The sequence below is a fragment of the Zingiber officinale genome, chromosome 2A (assembly GCF_018446385.1).
Source record: "Zingiber officinale cultivar Zhangliang chromosome 2A, Zo_v1.1, whole genome shotgun sequence".
Classification (NCBI taxonomy): Eukaryota; Viridiplantae; Streptophyta; class Magnoliopsida; order Zingiberales; family Zingiberaceae; genus Zingiber; species Zingiber officinale.
The window spans coordinates 74336391-74355232 of record NC_055988.1 but is presented as its reverse complement, the minus strand read 5'-3'; positions in this window follow the sequence as shown (position 1 = coordinate 74355232).

Here is an 18842-nt window from a genome sequence, read left to right as displayed (position 1 = left end):
CATAATAGTCCTATTCCTTCGTTCTGCCACACCATTCTGTTGGGGTGTACCAAGTGCGGATAATTGGGATTGAATCCCGACCTCTGATAAGTAATTCCTAAACTCTCCTAAGAGGTATTCACCACCACGATCAGACCGTAGTGTCTTGATACTTTTACTTAGACGTTTCTCCACATCAGCCTTGTACTCCTTGAACTTATCAAAGCACTCAGACTTGCGGCGCGTTAGGTAAATGTATCCATATCTTGAATAATCGTCTATAAAAGAGACAAAATATTCAAAGCCACCTCTAGCCTGGATAGACATAGGACCACACAAATCAGAATGAACCAATTCTAACGCTTCTTTGGCTCTATACCTCTTGGCCTTAAAAGGTCTCTTGGTCATCTTACCTTCCAAGCAGGATTCACACGTTGGAAAGTTTTCCAACTCTAATGGACCCAAGAGTCCATCGGCTACAAGCTTTTGAATCCTACTTAAGTTAATATGACCAAGCCTTAGATGCCAAAGATGTGTTTGGTTCATTTCTGAAGGTTCTTTTCTCTTATTAGAGTTAGAAGATGTGTTATTAATTTCCATATTTTATTTTGTGCGAGAAATTAGATTTAAAGTATATAAATTGCCAACCAATGCACCAGAACAGATAATCACTTTATTTCTCTTTATAACCACATTGTTACTAAAGGAAATTGAATATCCATCCAAATACAGTTTAGAAACTGAAATTAAATTCTTTCTAAAATTGGGTATATAAAGACAATTCTTTAAAACCAATTTCCTATTCCTATCAAATGATAAGTAGATGTCTCCCACTGCAACAGCCGCCACCTTAGTAGCATTGCCCATGTAGACAGTTATCTCTCTATCGAATAGTCGTCGGGTTTCCTGGAACCCCTGCAAAGAATTGCATACATGATCAGTGGCTCCCGTATCTACACACCAGGTGCTGGTAGATAACACCGCTAAACATGTTTCAACTACTAGAGTATGAGATATACCTTTATTGTTCTGTTTCCTACGAGGACAGTCCGCCTTCCAATGTCCAGTCTGCTTGCAAATAAAGCACTTGCCCTTCGGCTTCTTTATTCCATCTTTTTGTCCTGCACCTTGAGGTTTATTCACCTTCTTTGCTGAGCCATTTTGTTTCTTCTTCTTCTTGCCTTTCGGCTTAGAAGTAGAACCATTTTCAGCATAGTGAATTTGAGAATGTTGACGAAACAACCCTTCGGCTGCCTGAAGTTCTGTCAGAAGTTCCGCCAATGAATACATCCTTTTATTCATATTATAGTTCAGGCGAAAATGCTCAAAACTTCTGGGCAGCGTTTGGAGGATGATATCGACCTGGGTTTCCCCATCAATTTCCCCTCCAAGAACTTGTATTTCGTTTAAGTAAGCCATCATCTTGAGAATATGATCCCTCACGGGAGTCCCCTCAGTCATGGTGGCTGTCATCAGTTTTCTCATTGCCTCTTGCCTAGCAGCCCGATTCTGATGTCCGAAGAGTTCCTTGAGATTGTTCATTATATCATAGGCTGTTGGTAAGTCCTGATGCTGATGTTGCAATACATTTGACATCGAAGCCAAGATGTAACACTGCACCATCTCATCATCTTTTACCCATTTACTATGATGCTGAATCTCCTCTGGGGTAGAATCATTGCTAGGTGTTTCTGGGCATTCCTCTGATAGTACAAACTTATAGCCCTCATCAGTTAAAACAATGTCCAGGTTTCTTTTCCAATCTATATAGTTGGGACCAGTAAGTCTGTTTTCTTTTAGAATAATGGCCAGTGGGTTGAAAGTCATCCTAAGAATCACAAAATAAATTTTGGTCAGAACTCTAAATTTAGAATAATATTGATTCCTCAAACAATACTATTTTAAATTAACCAACACCTTAAAACACCGTGAATTTTGTATGCCACAATAGTGTGGACGTATACAAATTCAACATTTGTAAAAGGAGGGTATATCCCATTAATTTTATTATCTTGTCAACCTAACTTTTTGACAAATAAAATTAATAGTTGGTTTCCTTCGGTCACACAAATAATAGCAGTGACTCCGATGGGGAGGATACTATTAGACGTGCCTAAGTGTATACCATTACTTGACACTAAGTCCATTAATAAGATTGTGCCCCTTCCGATGGGGAAGATCACACGCTCTTAATTAATTTCATATAGTCATCCGAAATGGAAGTTTGATCTAGTGATCCGCAAAAAACTCATCCGATATGGAGGAAGGCACTTAGAGCCAACGCGCAAGTTTGTTTGCATCACTTACAAACTAGTAATGGAGACCGTGGAATTCACTAAAATAAATTCCTCTCCCACTTAGTTATTTAAAGTGAGGAATTTTGATGATGCTAGCCTACTAAACATGTACACTAACATTCACACACAGCACAATACAAAAGCAATAAATAGAAAAACTAATTTTCAACTATTATGGCTTTTATCTATTGTTGTCCTCCGTGTGTCGTCATCCCTAGCTGCTGCCATCTTTGGCCATGGCCACCGGGTCTAGTTGTCGCATCCATCTTGCTCCTTGTTCCATTGTGTCACTCTGATTCTCAAAAGGTTCCACGCCTTGCAAGATTCGATCCGCGACATAAATAGAATTTTATATTTTTCGATCCTATATTCCTCGAAGGAATGTACATGTAAACTAGATCGAACATAAAATAAAATTTACATCCATCGATCCTATATTCCATAAAAGGAATGTACATGTATCTAGATCAAAAAATAAAATCTTAATAAAACTAAATACAGCTCCTGCTGTATTTTATAATACAATCATGCACACATAATAAATGCCCTTGACATGTCCAAGGGTCCAATCACACACATAATAACTATAAGCCATAATAGTTGGATCCTGCATCCACAAAGTTAGCACATCCTACTATTAACCTGCCTAAATTATGTATGACATGTGCATAATTAAACTAATACCAAATACACAAAGGCAAAACCCTAGCTCTGATACCAATTGTTGGTTGCTACTCGGAAAACCCAATGGCTCCACTGTACAAAAATTTTGTACGTGATCTGAACCTTTCCTAGCTACCATGTGTTCTTTTAAGTTAAACTTGTATCTCCTGCGGAACTTAACACGTTTGATTCCAAGTTTAACTTATATGTTCTTTTAGGTTTAGATTTGGATCTCCTGCGGAACTTAACACGTTTGATCCAAATCACCTAGGTTATAAATTTAATTAAATATTAGTTTCCAAAATTAGCTTCGAGTGCTGCATGGTGAGGTACTTGGCCTTCTTGGATATGGGAGCAACCACCACCGACTAGACAAAGCCTTTTAAGGAAAGTTAATATTTAATTTCCTTATATAACTCTAGGTTAACCAAAAGGAACAATCAAATCACAAGGAAAAAAGAAAAAGAACACAACATCGAAATTAAATTCGAAAAACAAGAATCGAATGCCTCTTGTATTTGGTATTTATACAAAGAAAAATTAACTAGTATGATGCGGAAATTAAATACTAGTTATACCTCTTCCTTGTATGCTAAAAACCTCGAGATCTTCTGCCGTATCCCTCGCCTCCTCTTGGACGTCGTGTGGGCGACGATCCTCCAAGACGAACACCACCCGGAGAGCTTCTCCTCCTTCTCTAGAATTCGGCCACCACCACCACAAAGGAGCAAAAGAGAGCAAAGGGAAGAGAGGGAGAGGGGTCGGCCACTTGATGATCTCCAACAACACAATATCAATTGTTATATTTTTCAAGGCCTCCCCTTCCCCCCTTTTTATATTAGTTTCCCAACGGAAAATTATGGAAAGAGTTTTATAAAAAAATTAGACTCATTCCTATTTCCTTTTAATTTTTTCTTTTTCTTTCCTTTTAATTAATCAATTCTAGATTGATTTATTAATTAAACAACTATTTGTTGATGTTTAATTATTTGACCGGCCCCTTGCTTGGGCACCAAGCAAGGTGGCCGGCCACTTATTAAAAGGGAAAGAAAGAATTTTTTTTTATAAAATTTAAAAGAAGAAAACTTCTAATAAAATTTTACAAATTTTTTTTTTCTAATGTGGATATTAAAAGGAAAGTTTTAAAATTTAAAACAAAGTTTTAAAATTTAAAACATCTCTAATAATATTTCTTTTTTTTTAAAGAAAGTTTTATAAATTTTACAACTCTCTTTTAAAACCTTGTGACCTAATTTAAATTAGGAAAATTTTATAAATTTTTAAAATATCTCTTTTTACAAATTGTAAATATCTGAGGAAATTTAAAAATTCAAAAACAACCTTCCTAATTTAAATATTGCGGTCGGCCGTCTTGCCCAAGGCAAGGGCCGGCCACTTCTAGAGAATATGTGGCCGGCCATTGCTTGGTCACCAAGCAATGAACCAGCCCCTTCTTGGACACCAAGATAGACTTTTCTTTGGATGGACTTGAGGCTTTATTGAGGCTACAACAGGGACCTAGAGGAGAAATTGATTTTGGCCTTCCGATGAGCTTGAGTATCCCGTGCTCGCCCCGAACACACAACTCAAGTTCATCGATAATAACTCATTCCACTAGAGAGTTATTACCGCACTACCGCACCAATCCCAAATTACATTATGGGCTCCTTCTTATCATGAGTGTGTTAGTTGTAACGCCCGCCCTCCCTGCTAACCCTAAGGGACGGGGCTACGATACTCTACGTACGTACTACAGCGGAAGACTTAAAATTTATTTTTCTTAACTTAATTAAAACCGAACTACACTAACATGGTTTCATAACATGATAACGAAATAAATAAAAACTTAGTATCAAGTCACTCATATTGTATTACATTTCACAAAACCAAAGCATAGTTCTTAAAGGTTTTAAAGCAGGTTCTTAATTAGTTGCCTAGCCACCGCCACACACATCTTTGTTGCCCCTCCTGCTGCTCCTTTAACTCATCCAGCTTTTTCCTTTATCTGTGGTATAAGGAAAGTAAGCTATGAGCACTCATGGCTCAGTAAGTTCTTTTCCTACTCACTAAAGCCAACAATCAGCACATAATCAAGAATGTATCAACAAGTCATAATCTCAGCTAATCATGGCATAACATAGCATTCTATTCAAGCTTATCATGCATCATAATATAATCACAACTAGTCATGGCATATCAAACATCATCATGGCCGAAACATATACATAGTGCATTGCATAAAACATAGCTAGACATAGCATAACAAACAAGTATCATGGTATATCAAAGCATGGCCGAAACATGTATATCAAAGCATCATAACTATGGACGAATATGTACATCAAGGTATCATCAAATCCATGGCCGAAATCTATATATATCAGGCATCAACATATCCATGGCCGAAACATGTCTATAAGGTATAGCATGAACATAACATAAACATACCTTATCATGGCATATCATAATCAAGAGCATAGCATGAAACATAGCATAATCAAAAGGTGTATGCAATATGATTTTGGAAAACATGTATCCGAAAAACATGTGTATGTCTCATGATCTTTAAAACCATTCTCTTTTATATGTATATATACTTGAAAATAATCTCAACATAAGGGGGATCCCGGCTATGTACCACTTACATATTGCGCGCAACCTTGTAGGTCCAAGGTAGCAAGTCTTGAACCCTACGAGGCAAACATACTAGGCCCTTAGTCCTAGGGGCACTTAGGAGCCCATCCCTAACGAGGTCCTTAGTCCCCGGGGCGCTTATGGAGCCCACCCTTGGTACAAGCCACTCACACATAAAGTAAAGTACATGTCATACATATCATGTATCATAAAAGCATGCATCACTTAGGCACACATCATAAAAGTATGCATCACTTAGGCATACATCATATCATAAAGGTATGCATCACTTAGGCATACATCATGTCATAAAGGTATGCATCACTTAGGCATACATCATATCATAAAGGTACGTATCACTTAGGCATACATCATGTCATAACAATATGCATCACTTAGGCATAGATCATAAAAACATGCATATCTTAAGCATAAAGCATATCATCAAGCATGCATATTTTATCCACATAGCTTATCATAAAAGCATACATATTTTAAGCACAAAGCATATCATATCATAAAAGCATGCATATCATATCATAAGTCATAAATCACAAGCGTACATATTAAGCATAAGGGTGTATCTTGTGATTATCCTATCATAGAAAACATGGTATCATATTTATCTTGGTTCTAAGCTTCCTAAACCCTTGTGGCTGAAACCCCTTTAGAGCTCAATTTAGGCTAAACACAACATCCAAGCATGTGGTACCTAAATTATCATCATAACATTTTCATAGGAAGCATTATAAACATGATTAACTTAGTTTCTAAGTTCTTCAAGTCCCTAATTTCATGTGGCCGAAACCTTAAGGTGTGAAACAAGGTTCCATATGACATAAAAACATAGACAACTTGAAATCATATCTATAACATTTTTACCAAGAAATAAGGTAAACACATTTGACATATTTGAATTAGTTCCTAAGTTCTTTAAGCCCTTAACATATGACATGGCCGAAATTTAACAAGTTCTCATTAGGGCTACAAACAAGCATACAAGCATGTGAACTTGGACTAACATTATGTATAAATTCATACAAAGCATCATACAATAGTTATGGCCGAAACATACCCTAGCATCATTTTAGGTCATAAAACAACATATAGCAATTGATCCTTGGCTTTCTACTTATCACATTTCATGTAGGGTGACATGAGCATATTTAATTTAAGTCCTAGGGTCCCTAGGGTGTCTAACCCTCCATGGCCGAGACTTACAATAGTCCTTTTAGATCATGGAAAATTATACAAGCATGTGACACAATCAATAGGTTATCATATTTTCATAAGAAGCATTTTAACACCTTTGGTTTAAATTCTAAGGCCTCTAGGTCATTTAAACCCTACTTGGCCGAAACTCATCAGTGCTTAAACTTGCTTCAATAACATAAAAAAAACATGTGAAGTCATACGAGTTTCATAGCATGTGTAAAGACAAGCCTAATGAGTATACATATGAATTGTGTCTTAGGCTTTCTAGGTTTCTTTTTCTCTTTTTCTTTTATTTTTTTCCCATGGCCGAAACCTACCATTCTTTAGCTAGGTTTTTAAGTGGCCTAAAGCATGAAAAATCTAAGTAAGTTTCATGGCAAAAGTTACTAAGAAACATATATACAAATTGGTTCATGAGTAAACTAGGACCCCTTGTGGTCATACATGATATATGTTATGCTACTAATTTTTCCACACCCTAATTAAGCATGAGGGCATTAAACAACTTTCATATCTAAACAGCACAGAGGTCTTGAGCATTTTAAAATTTTTTTTAAGCTTTCTAAGCTATCCATCTCATCATGGCCGAAAAACCCTAAGAAGGAGTTCATGAAATTCTAGCAATATTCAAGCATACAAATCCTTTAAGATCTTTGTATTCTATAGCATGAGCATGGTTATTTAAATTTAAAGGCCTTTCTAATCCTAAACCCTTCCTTGGCTGAAACATATGAGTGGGTTTTCTTTTAGTTTCAAATATCTTCTAAGGAAGAAAAACCAATACATAATCCTTAATATTTCATAGGGAGTACCTTGTACTAGTTGGGTAAAACAATAAATTTCCCTAGCCTCTTAAGAATATTTTTGGACGAAATTCTAGGGTTCAGTACTCCTCTGATCAAGCATCATATAGGTATAAAAGCATGAAGAAGAACCCCTCTACATAGCATAGAAAAATCTATCATATAGTGAAGACTAGTTAAACATCATTAGATTTTGAAAGCTCTTCTTGGCCGAATTTTCTCAAACTTGTTTCTAGGTTTTAAAATCTTCATAAAATCTGAAAAGTACATAAAACGCCTTGTACCACAGGTGAGGGGAAGCTTACATCCTTTTCGCTTGTGGATCTAAGGTATGGTGAAGAAGAAATAGTCTCTTCTTCTAGTTCCTTTCCCTTGATTCCTTTGCTAAGTCCTCCTTGTATCTTAGGCTTTCTTAGGGACAAACTTGGCTTTGGGGTGAAAGATGGAGGAGAGGGAACTGTGGTGTTCTCGGTGAGGGAGAGGATGAGTGAAAGAAAAATGAGAGAAAAATAATTTTCTCTTTTCTTACTCCCTTTTATGTTAAGGGGGAAGAGGTAGCAAACTTGATTTTTGCTTTCCTTTTCCCTTAGCCTTTTTCTCTATTTTTATTTTATTTATCTTATTTTCTATTTATTCTCACCATTCATGATAAAATAAGGGGGAATGAATCCCCTTAACTCCTCTTTAAAATTTTGGCAAGATCAAAGAGGAAGAGGGAGAGAAAGGGAGGAAGGCAAGTTGCCTTTCTCTTGCTCTTTTCTTGTTTTCTTTTGGCTATCTTTTATTCTCACCTTTATCATGAGTTTCCCTCCTTTTCTATCAATATCTTCTCTCTATCCCAATTGGTTTCTACTAATTAATTCTATGAATTATAATATAAGAGGTTCAAGGTTCAATCCTTGACCATCACTTCTTTTTATTTCATTTTATTTCTTTTTACTTCAACTCACTTCTTATTATTTTTCTAAGGCAAATTCATCATTCTCATATTTATTCTTAAAAGCTTAGTGGGTGTTACATTAGTCTCCCTGTGTTTAATATTACGAATGTCCACTAATTAAGTGAGTTACTGACAACTCATTTAATTAATATCTAGCTCCAAGAGTAGTACCACCCAACTTTATTGTCATGTTGGACTAGGTCCACCTGCAGGGTTTAACATGGCAATCCTTATGAGCTCCTCTTGGGGACATTCTCAACCTAGATAACTAGGACACAGATTCCTTCTATAATCAACAACACATACTATAAGTAATATCATTTCCCAACTTATCGGGCATATTGATTTATCGAGCTAAACCTCACCCTTTGATAAGTCAAAGAAATAAATATTAAATATACATGCTTGTTATTATATTAGGATTAAGAGCACACACTTCCATAATAACTAAGGTCTAGTTCTTTTACTAAGTCAGTATAAAAAGAACTTACCTAAATGATCCTACTCAATACACTTAAAGTGTATCAATGTAATTTATTAGTCAAGATAAACTAATACTTAATTACACTACGTCTATTCTGATGGTTTGTTTCTTTCCATCTTAGTCGTGAGCAACTGTTTATAATTTATAGAGAACCGACAACATGATCTTCTAAGTGTGACTTCACACTCTATGTTATCTACTATATAAATTAATTGAACAATTACATTTAACAAATAAATGTAAACATTTGACCAATGTGATTCTTTATTTCAAAATAAATGTGTACAAAAGCTAAACTTTTAAGTATACACTCCAACACATTCGTGGTAATGAATTCACTTGCAGACAGTGACTATTTATTTATCCTGATTGCCCACGAGACCATCTGTGATAGAGAGTTCTCCTACAGTCAGTGCTTATTATATACTTGTTGTATGTCGATCATATATTTATTCATGCAGGTTGGGATGTATTGTATGTACTCCCGATTTGTTGGTTATACTTGGTTGAGTAGGTTAGTGAAGTACTATGTTATTTATTATACTTTTAGTTAGTTGATGATTATGTTGGGACACCTACATTAGTTAGTAAGTATTTTACCTAAGACTGCATCCTTTGATCTTCTATCAGTATATTATTCATGCACTATCTTCTTCTACCCACTGAGTGGTTGTACTCACTACCTTTATTTTTCCCTTGACTTTTAGGTTAGCAGATAGAGGAGGTGTTGTGTCACTCAGAGGTCCTGGCTGCCAACCCCTCTCGAGTTGGATTTATGTTGAGTTACTTCATTTTATTGTTTTCATTGCTTATAGTTATAGTTCTTTCCGTATTGAATTTTTTAATGTTTCACATGTACATGCATACATATACACATTATCATTTGTGACTTGGTGTTGTTATATTACATCGGTATTTTTATATTGGCTTGAATTGGTTCGATATCGTATTTTCTATATTATCACTAGGGGGTACCATCCGATTTAGCGGACAAATATACCCTTAGGGTGTGACAATTTTATTGGTATCAGAGCATGATTCAAGTTCAAATGATGGGTTTTATGTTTTTAGAATTTTGATCTCGTTTAGATTTATGATTTTTCTAGTTTGGGACAAAACAAGCTGAAGGACATCTCTGAGTTATAGGAAGTAAGGTATACCTCTGATGATTATCTTATCTTCTATGCTCACTATCTTGTTAGGTTATGGTTAGACACTCTCCAATTTAGTTGGATTGTGTATCTATTTCTATATCTGTCTAGTAGGTATTCATTGACTAGGTGTACCATGATGACACTTAGTCAATCAACCCTATTTGTAATTGTGGTCAAGGTCGACCATGGAAGCGACTAGTGATCTGTTGAGGACTCAACCTTGATGAAGGGAATGTTATTTCTCTAGTAGTGCCGACTGATATCGAGTAGGAAAGCAAGGGTCAATCTTTTAACAACCTAGTGGAGATCAAGGAACACAATCTCAGGTCTTCCCTTGTTATTATCGGTTTGGTAAAGGACAAGGAATATATACCTATACTCATAGTTAGTAGAGGATCGATGCATCTTAGCATGGGGACTTTGATTATGAATTGTTTGTACTTGGTTAGCTAACCTAGAAAATACCTCTAGTATGTGATCTGCACTGATACGAGAAAAGTATAGAGCTAACTGCTTAATACTTATGAGATACATCTGGGTACATTACTGGACCTGATGCGAAGAAGGATATAGACCATATATCATTGTTGGCTTAGTCAGTAAAGGATCGATTTACGTTGTTTCATAGAGTTTCAGACCTTGGGTAGGTTGTGCCTGGTTAGGTAACTTGGAGGACACATTTGGAGACATGATTTGTACAAATATAGACAAGGTGGAATTAACTGCATACCATCTATGGAATCAGGCTGCACTTGATGGAAAATGCAGAAGATGATATTTGGGGAACAATGCATCACTTGGTTTTATTTCAGGATGCCTTGTAGAGGCAATACTTTCCCGCTCCATAGTGTAATGGATTTCAAGGTGATGGTTAGTCAACTCGCCTAACACTTTTCTATAGGAGACTTTGACTCATGGATCGGTCATGCATGGTGGATAACCTTGATGGCACATTGGAACTTACGACTCACAATGATACAGAGGATGTGGTGTTTAGCTATTTAACACATGAGATTGGACCATAGTTGAGTGGAAATTTACGATGATGGTCTTCGAGTGGAAGAAAGTTGATTAACAGTTATTTCGACTGGCCATCTAGTGTTAGTGCTCCTTTGTAGTGGGATGGATTACAAGATAATGGTTAGTTAATCCAACTAACATTGTCTCCATCAACTAGTTCAAGAACTTGAACACATGATTATTTACCCAAGGTCTTGAAGTCTATATTGTATTAGATTAGTCGACACTTTGTTGGCATATGTTGGAGAATATTTTTGGGATAAGATTAGTAGAGTTTTTATACTTATATTGTATGGATTAGCCGCATCTTTACCACTTGGAGATGGATGATTATCAATCAGGAAGTCTAGGGATGCCCCTTGGACTTCAGTAGTCATGCACTTGTAGGTGGATAACTTTATTTTGCTCTATCATTATTTAGGAAGCGATCAAATTTGATTGATGTTGAGGATGATGTGAGACATTGATGGATATTATGAGATCAGATTTATTGATCTACCGATTTTTGATGGTTTATTAGTGGATATGGACTTAATGGTCTATCATTAGGTATTTGTCGTTGATTATAGCATAAGGAGTGACACGGGGTGATATTTATAGATTTGATAATTTGTTGTTGGTGATCAGATTATAAATCCGTTGCCAATGATATTATAGTTGAGTGTGTCTGGGTGCGAATTTGATGAACTTTAGACTAAATATCTTCAGTACACGCTTATGTTGTTTGTAACGCCCACCCTTCTTACCCAAGGGCGGCGCTATGATCTTATACTACTTACGTACATGCTTTAGTTATACTATAACAGCGGAAAATTTTAAATCATTCCTTTTATTTAAATAAGCATGATATCACATATTCTGATTAGTTCGAATGTGCATATATTGATCATATAACTAAAAATATTAATTTGTCCGAATCGTTCTTGCCGAGCCACCACCACACACATCACTATCTGCTCCTCCTGCTGCTCCGTCGTTCCGAATATCCGTCCCCCATATCTGCGGTACAAGGAAAGTAAGCTATGAGCACTCATGGCTCAGTAAGTTCCTTTCCTACTCACTAAAACCGAATTCATATCATTGCATATCAATATCATGCGAGGTATCATAAGCATATGACATACAAGGGTATCATATTCATATTCATATCATAATATCACATGACATTATATCTATTTATCAGATAATTTAAGCACATATGTAGGCAATGCATCATGAATTTGAAAACTTATACTTATAAGTACTTGAAATTAATATCATCATTAGAGGGGATCCCGGTTTGTACCACATACATAATGCGCGCGCTTCATAGGTAGGTCCAAGGTAGCAAGTCTTGAACCCTACCATGCATACATACTAGGCCCGAGTCTTACTCCATCGACCTAGGGCATTCAGAGGCCCATTACTGACGAGGTCCGAGTCTTACTCCATCGACCTAGGGCACTCAGAAGCCCATTACTGACGAGGCCCGAGTCTTACTCCATCGACCCTGGGGCGTTTACGGAGCCCACCCTTGGTACAAACCATACAAAAATAACTTATCATGCATAACTATCATATCATGTCCCTAACAATCTTTCATGCATTTCTTTTTTCATTTCTTTTCATTATGTATAGCATTTCCTATGCTATAACATATCATGGCATATTACATAATATAATTTCATTTCTTCTCATTATGTATAGCATTTCCTATGCTATAACATATCATGGCATGTTACGTAACATAATTTCATTTCTTCTCATTATGTATAGCATTTCCTATGCTATAACATATCATGGCATATTACGTAACATAATTTCATTTCTTCTAATTATGTATAGCATTTCCTATGCTATAACATATCATAGCATATTACATAACATAATTTCATTTCTTCTCATTATGTATAGCATTTCCTATGCTATAACATATCATGGCATATTACATAACATAATTTCATTTCTTCTCATTATGTATAGCATTTCCTAGGTTTCTTTCCCTTTTTCTTTTATTTTCCTTCATGGCCGAAACCTACCAGTCCTTAAGCTAGGTTTCTTAAGTGGCCTAAAGCATGGAAAGCCTAAGTAAATATCATGGCAAAAGTTACTAAGAACATCATACACAAAATTGGATCATAAACAAGCTAGGACTCTTGTGATCTTACATGTCTTATATCATGTAACTAATTTTCTACATTCCAATTAAACATGAGAGCATTAATCAACTTTCATATCATAATATCACAGAGGTCTTGAGCATATTAATATTTTTTTTTAGGCTAATCTAAGCTATCCCTTTTATCATGGCCGAAAAACCCTAAAAAGAGTTCATGAGTTTCTAGCAATAGGAAATCCTTTGAGAAACTTTATATCCTATCATATGAGCATGTTTATTTAAATTTTGAAGGTCTTCCTAACCCTTAACCTTTCTGGTCCGAAACATACAAGTGAGTTTTCTTTTGGTTCCAATTAATTTCCAAGCAAGAAATCCATAGAAAGGTCCTTAGCATTTCATAGAAGGAACCTTGCACTAGTTTGGTTAGACAATAATCTTCCTAACCTCTTTAAAATATTTTGGTTGAAATCCTAGGGTTAGATACTCCTCTGATCATACATCATATCAGTATAAAATCATGGAAAAGAATCCTTCTACATAGCATAGAAAATCTTATCATGAAATGAGGTCTTGTTTAAATCATCCTAGATTTGAAAACCTTTTCTTTAGCCGATTTTTTCTTAAATTCTTTCCTAGGTTTTCTAATCCTTATAAATCCGAAAATCACATAAGCCTTGTACCACAGGTGAGGGGAAGCTTACCTTCTTTGCTTAAGTTTCCTAGAGTTGAGAACTTGCTTGTGGACCTTTCTTCCTTGCTTGCTTTGCTCGGCACCAATGGAGGAAGAAGTGGCTAGGTCTTTTGGTGGAGAGGAGGAGGAAGAAGAGACTTCTTCCTCTTGTGTTGCTCGGCAACAACAAGAAAGAAAAGAGGGAGAGAGTGAGGAGGAAGAAGAGGTTTCTTCCTCTTGTGTTGCTCGGCAACAAGAAGAAGAAAAGAGGGAGAGAGTGAGTTCTCGGCACTAATGGAGGAGAGGAGGAGAATGAGTTGAGGATGAAGTTGAAGTCACCCCTCCATGCCTATTTATACTAAAATGAGGGGAGGAAAACTTGACTTGATTCATCCTCCTTATTTATTTCTCCTCTTTAATGATAAGAATATTCTAGAGAAATGATTCTTGAGTTCTCTCTTTTCTTTCCTTTAATTTCTCTCTTTTCTTTCCTTTAATTAAAATTCCTATCTCTCCTCTTACAATATCCTCTCCTATCACACTTGGTTAACATATGCATGCATCCACAAGAGAACCAAGGATCAAAACTTGGTTATGTATATTTTTACTTCCTTTTCCTTTTAATTAAAAAGAATCCTTTCTTATTCTTAACTACTTAGTCATTTCTCTCCTTATCAATAATTCTCCTATCCCATTTGATATCCTATACATGTTCCTTACAAGAGATCCAAGGTTCAATCTCTCTTCTAACATTTTATTTTCTTTTGTACATAATAATTCATATATTACAATATTATGCATTATGCATAAATATTTCATACATGTATATATTATCTCATATTTCTTCCTTTTGTCTACATTAATTCCATCCATTATAAATCATGCATAGATGATTTATATTCTCAACTTTATTTTCTTTCATAAAGTTTTAATCATCTAAATCCTTCCCATCTTAATATTTAACTTAGAATATCTACACCTTCTTTTCACTACATTCGTACTCTCATTACCCTTACTTTCTTATCTAGGCTTTCTAGGGGTGTTACATTGTTTACTCTAGTTGATTGGATGATTGACTCTATGTACTGTGTTGGATTAAGGGACGAAGAAGGATGCATGGTTAAAATGGTCTAGCAGGTTCAAATGACTTAACACCAAGACCATTAGGAATAAATATCCCTAGTGATAATAGAGGATTTATTCTTTCGAGTGTCACTCGTTGGGGAGCATCGGTCTTCTTTGTTGAGAAGAAGGATGAATCGTTGATAATGTTTAGCAAGATGAGACAACTTAATATAGAGACCATCTAAAGGATTTGTTTGATCAAATCAAGGAAGCATAGGTATACTCTAAGATCACATTAAGATTTGGCTGACATCAGTGTAGAGTAAAAGTTACAGACGTATAGAAGATGATGTTCTGCATACGGTTCGAACATTATGACTTTTGGTGATGTCATTTGGGCTTACTAATTTTCTAACCAGCTGCATGGATTTGGCCAACCTAGTATCCTTGGAGTGTTTAGATCAATTTGTTATCATTCATAGAGGATATCTTGATATTCAAGATCAAAGGAGAAGTATATACAAAACATTACGAAAGGAGTGTTGATATGCGAAGTTCAGTAAATACACATTTTAGCTATCTTCCGTGGGACTTCTTGGATATGGGGTTCTGGCAAAGACATTTTCGTGTATCCTCAAAATGGTAGAAAGCTATTACTAGCTAGGAAGTTAGATCACTTATGGGTGCCTAGGGTTATTTAGTCACCTTTTTATTGCACACAACAAGGAAGCCCGAGTTAGTAAACATCACCCCATATTTTACAATGATGAACGGTATTCAAGACTGTCAATAAATTTTCACGCGATAAAGAGGAGACTCTCCATTTTCGAGGAAGATTGTGTATTCCCGAGACACATCCGATTATAGAAGACCTACATCGAGAAACATATCGATCATGATTTATGGGTCGTTGGGGGATACCCATATGTATCAAGACCTAAAGTGCCCCTACTAGTGGGATAGTAGGAAGAAAGATATTGTGGACTTTAGAGTCCAATGCTTTGTGTGTCAACAAGTGAAGACAGAATATCATAGTAGCATTGTAGAAGGGTAGTGGGCCCCTAACCCACTAAGAGTATCAGAGATCAATAGACTTGTTTTGGATGAGTTTGGTACATTAGAGGGTGCATGATTCGATTTTGGTGATCGTTGATCGATTAACCAAGTTTAACCAGTTTCTATTAACTCTCTAGACAGACTCTTTGGATTACTTGGTGGACCTTCCAACGAGTTATGTGTACAAAACTTCATTTGTGAATAATTTTTGACGAAGAGACGGACGGAGCACACCATTCATTAACTGGAAGACTTACTTCAAGCATGCAAGATGGACATAAAAGGCAACTAAAAGATCATTTATACCTAGTGGATTTGACCCACAATAGTTAGCTAGATAATAAAGTGGGTGTACCTGTAGCAGGTGGGCTCATAACCTCCAAAGTAATCATTCTCCACCTGGAAATAGATCATCAAATAATATAAGGAAACTCTTATTTTCTAATAGTTAGGACCTCCTATGCTATGAGAATGGACTAGTATAGGGATGTATTGCATAGTTGTTACCTTTAAATAAAGATATCGTAGTAGAAAATTTAGGGATCAAATTTTTATTAGTGAGGGAGAATATAATATACCAAAATATAATAAAGATTTAAATATAAGTCAAATGTGACATAATTAGATTATTTTAAGGGAAATAAATATATTTTAATAGATCATTTATCATAAAATAACTTTATACGAATTTATGAAATTTACTGAATTTTTTTAGGATTTTAAATAAGACATTTTAGATTTTATGGGATAAATGGATAGAGCTTAGAAAAGCCTATTTAGAATATATATTTAATGTGGGAATTGATTGAAAAATAAACCTAAGTTTATGCTATTAAAACCTAAGTTGATAGTTCTCTACTATGGATCTCGCCACGACACTCCCCTCCACCCCATCTCACGCTGTGATCTGGCTGCAGCTTATGCCCGAGCACCAACATAGTGCCTCTGACCAGGTGAGAAGCCAACGCGGTGGCTCTTTTCTCTTCCTGCTCGTTGTATACTCGTCGCTACCTTCTTCCTCTTCCCATGGGCATCTGAGCGCGATCCTTGCCCATGATCGTCGGCACTGCCTCCTTTTTTGGCGACTGCTTGCCCTTCCCCTCCGTGAGCCTCCTCCATTGGTTGCCATCATTACTGGCTGCAAGCAAGCTACCCCTTTGCATCTCTTTCCTCGCGTGCTCGAGGCGTGGTGCCGCCATGCGATGTTGTCACCATTGAACCTTGATGTTGAGCAGCCACTGACGTTGCCTCCTCTTCTATGTGCTATTGTCTATGCTTAATGCCACCGCCTCCATGAGTCACCACCCGACATCACCATGTCCGAGAAGGTCGTGATCCACCATCGCAGGAAGAACAATGCTGCCCTAGTCACCGCCACCTCCTTTGTTGTGGCTGCCGCCGACCACTCGGTTCACTTCCCATGTCAGTTTCGACCGATCGTCGCCCTTGTTTCGATGATGGCGTAGAGGTAACAACATTTTAATTACACTATGTAGATTTAGTAATTAGGATTAGTTAATCAATTAATATTTGATTAATTAAATATAAGAAACTAATGAACTGTTAGTCGATTTAGCTATGTTAAGTTTAATAATCAGATTATTTGATCGGTAAGGATTGATTAATTAAGTAGTAGACAATTAATCAATAAATAGGTTGATTATTGGGTTACTTCTTAGTATACCTTACATGTAGAGATTCGAGCTAGAGATAGACATGCTCTTGGATTTGAAGACGATTGGAATTTGTTTTCGATACATGTAGGATTCGAGTTTGATGTAGACCCTTGACTTGAAGAAAGGACGATCAACGATAAAGGTGGGTAGTTTTGACCATAATTCATGATTGTTTACTACCATGTTTGATGAGGTTACAGTTACTCGCTTACCTTATGTCTATCCTATATCACTCCTGAGTTTGATACCTTATTGTTTATCCTTATATGTTGATCTATTATTGATAGTTATGCAGTTATGTTTGACATTCATAATTATCTTTATAGATATGCATGATATTATCATACTATAGTGTAGGATGCTGGATATTCTGCTAAACCCCTTGGTAGATGATTTGAGTTTATACTTATTTTTATGACGATCACACTGAACATAGGATATCGAGCATCTTACTAAACATTTATTTGTTATTTCATGCCGTAGTATAGGATATTGAGTATTCTAATAGACACTTGTTGTTATTTATGCCTACAGCTTATGTTTATGAATTTATAGTATAGTATGATTATATAGTTAGGCTTGTGCCTATAATATTATGTGTAGAATAGTTATATATATATTGGAGCGAGGACATATACGTTAGTGAAATTATATTGACCTATACTTCATGGAAATCACTCCCTGACAGAGGGGTAGCGTATTTCACTAGGTTTTTCTCTTTTAGATCAACCCATAGGATTTATTAATCTCGATCTATTGTTTATTATATGTGTGATGATATCATGTAATTAGTTGAGATATTAATATTAGATGACTAGTATTCTCTTGATGAGATTGGTTGACTAGTGTTTTGGGAACCTGATTGTCTATTTTCGGCCTATATAATAGTAAGATTATATCGTAGTATAGGATATCGAGTATCCAAGTACACCCTTACTTGTTATATATGCTTATGCCTCTACGTTAGTAAGATAATACCACAATGTAGTATTTCGAGTATCTTACTAGACCCTTGATTAGTATATCCTGTCGACCATTGTCTCCCATTTATGCTTGAGAGAGTCATCAACGATCATAATATATACGAT